The sequence below is a fragment of the Nannospalax galili genome, unplaced genomic scaffold (genome assembly GCF_000622305.1).
Source record: "Nannospalax galili isolate Female #2095 unplaced genomic scaffold, S.galili_v1.0 scaffold410, whole genome shotgun sequence".
Classification (NCBI taxonomy): domain Eukaryota; kingdom Metazoa; phylum Chordata; class Mammalia; order Rodentia; family Spalacidae; genus Nannospalax; species Nannospalax galili.
In genome coordinates this window covers 1,959,724-1,962,555 of record NW_008329143.1, presented here as the reverse complement: position 1 = coordinate 1,962,555, position 2,832 = coordinate 1,959,724, and the positions used below count along the sequence as shown (strand labels likewise).

The following is a 2,832-nucleotide window of genomic DNA, read 5'->3' as shown; positions in this document are numbered from 1 at the left end:
TACTGAGACATTGTCAGACTCTCAGTGAGCTAGTAGACTTTCAGGTGCCAGAGTTTATCACCAGGGGATGTGAGTTTACATTAAGGGGGGGGTATTCCCCCTCCCTTTCCCTGGGAGTGCTTGGCTGCAGGCTGGTGCTGTGAAACCTCCCTCATCCTCAGAAAGGTATCAGAAGAGACCCCTACTTCTGCCTTGATTTTCCTTCTTCAGAGATCCCATTATGCTGCCTGTCTCTGCTGCTGGGGCCCCAGCTCTCATCAGAGTCCCCTCTAAACTGTTGTCCATCTGATCTGTCCATCTGTGGTATAAATAACTCTTCTAATGAACTTCATACCCCCAACAATTCATCTTAAGTGTCCCCTTGTACCCGCATCTGAGACCTTTCAAGGTGTTTTAAGCAGAGGATATAGAAAGGGCAGCACCAGTGAGGGCTATCATACCAGGCCTGTAGGGAAAAGGATGGAAAGACTCCTAGGAGAGATTTGAAGCCATTTCAATCTGTACTTTGAAAGCATCTAGACTCACAGGTGTGTACTACCTTTCGACGTGGGACATGACTTTGTCATGTACAAAGTTCACAGTAGCACAATTGAGTTACAAAAAATTCACAATTTGTAGAAATTCACAATCAAGTTACAAAAAAATAAAAATAAAATCATACAAAAAATCTCATAACATTTCAAGTAAATTTATGATTTTGTGTTATGCCTCATTTCTAGCCAACCTGGAATACTTGCAGCCTGGATCAGGAGCTGCAGGTAGGACTCACCTATCCAGCAGAGGAGCCTGAGGGGGACTGGGCTATTGAAGCTGGAGAGAAGAAAACCACCATGGCATGCAGGCCTCAGGGAGAAAGGGAAAACTTTAGATGTTGTGCTTTCCCACTGGGTAGATGGCTGGGGGAAATGGCCATGAGGAAGTCAGTGTGGTTGAATTGTGGACAAGAAGGTTATATACCAGACTTAGGGATCACAGCCTGTGCCCCCAACAAGTCAGGTTCAGCCATCTGTCTTCAAAAAGCTGATTCAAGGAGCCAAATTAATAGTGAAAAACAGAAAAAGATTTGTTTTACAATGTTCTCACTTTGAGAAGAGAGATGAGAGAGATTCAGCTGTCTTCAGGGATTCTGACAAAGGATAAAATTTAAATAGAAAGCAAGAGATATGCATAACTGTTGTTGTCTAAACTCCAAGGTCAGGGTCCTGCAAGGTCATCTGACAAGGAGTTAATTTTTCTCTTGGAGACTGGTTTCTCCTTTGGATATCCCTAGTGGTTCAGTGATTTCTTCTCACAGCCAGAGGTTCTGGGGAAACACTAATTTCTTGGGGTCCATTCTTTCAACAGCCTGCTAGCCAAAGAGGGGCGCACAGGCGTCTCTTTAGGATATATTCGTTCCTGTCTCGGACTGCTTGGTAACTGAAAGGGGGAATTATATTTATAGAGTCCGGAGGCCCAAGACTGAGTCCCTGAGCTACTGCAGGAAAGGTTAACCTAAAAGTAGAGGAGGAGCAATCAGAGTGCTACAAACCAATAGCCAAAGTCAGGTGAGGAGAGAGAGTTTAATTTTATGCTAGGAGTCTACTCCAGGGAGATCCATAAGGGATCTTTTGCCCTTCCAGTTTTGGGGGGCTTTTATAGTCACATGAAGAAATGTGAACAAAAGGCAAAACAGCACATAGGTGACAATTAAGCAAAAAAGGTACATGTGATAAGCAATGTAACATGGCAGCAAAGGTTACAGTAAGGTGAAAACTTTGGTAAACAAAGACTTCCATCCAGGGCAGGACAGGAGAGATACCAACTCCTGCTCACCTCCCCAATACCTATCTCTAGTCTCAGAGTTTTCTCTGCTCCAAAGTTCTTAATTACCATCACATTGTAAAAGCTTTCCATTTCCATAAGGAGAGAAAAAGGACCTGAGAGTGCAGCTTCCTGAAGAGGGTATCAACAGGGTCTGGCATGACCAGGACAGGGCCCCAGAAAGGCCAGGGGTGGAGGAACAAAAAAAGAGGCTTGTTTTCTTCCACAGATGGAGGATAAGTTCTGGGTGTATATTTCTTCCTGGGCTCACTAGGCCCTAGGTCGGGAGTCACCTGTATAGTGAACTGTATGGGGTCCCCTTGGGTTTGGCCACGCCCCCCCAGGCCCAGAAGGAAATGGAAAGTGAGGGCTTCAAGTGGAGCATCCCTACAGGGCCCTAGCTAAAGAGTGCTCCCTAGGGCTGGGAATGTACCCGGTCACCCTCCGCGGGGACCACGTTGCGGACTGCAGAGCTATGGAGTAGGGGACGGACCCGGGTCGGGTCACTCTCTGTGGGGATCCGGCCGTGGACTGCAGAGCTAGGGAGTGCTCCCCAGAGTGAGGGATGGACCCGGTCACCCTCCTCGGGGAACTCAGCTGCGGACTGCAGAGCTAGGGAGTGCTCCCCAGGGAGGACAGTTGCGGTCACCCTCCTCAGGGACCCCACTGCGGAATGCAGAGCTAGGGAGTGCTCCCCAGGGTGAGGGGCTGCTCAGAACCCGGGGCGAAGGCCGCAGCCCGGAAGCCAAACTACCCGAGGCCCCCGCCACCAGCTGAGTTCTCCGGCAGCGCGCGCGGTTGCGACTGAGAGAAAGTGACGTGGCGTGGGCGGAGCCTGAGCAGCCGAGGCGGCCGCGCGACCGAGCATCCTGGCAGCGGCGGGCCGGGAGGTAACTGGCGGGGGTGCGGGGCGGGGTGCGGGGCTGACTCTGGTTAGGCCCTAGCCGGGCTCTGGTTCCCTAGGCCAGGTCGTGTGCAGCAGAACGCTCTGCGCGGCCGCCGTCCTGCACCGTGCGAGATGCTGGCCGGTAA

The 2,832-nt window shown here is 50.5% G+C and overlaps 1 protein-coding gene across 5 annotated transcripts in view; it reads left to right on the top strand.

Annotated features, from left to right (window-relative positions):
* Window positions 1–2,624: 2,624 nt before the first annotated feature.
* Slc7a6 (solute carrier family 7 member 6) overlaps window positions 2,625–2,832 on the top strand; it is a 27,368-nt gene continuing 27,160 nt past the window's right edge. For 3 of the 5 annotated variants that reach the window (XM_029563965.1, XM_029563971.1, XM_008834028.3), the window contains exon 1: window positions 2,714–2,828. The gene's annotated coding sequence lies outside the window, so the exon portion shown is untranslated. Of the gene's footprint in view, window positions 2,691–2,713; window positions 2,829–2,832 lie in introns of those variants that run through there. The other 2 variants (XM_008834034.2, XM_008834020.2) reach the window with 1 other exon arrangement.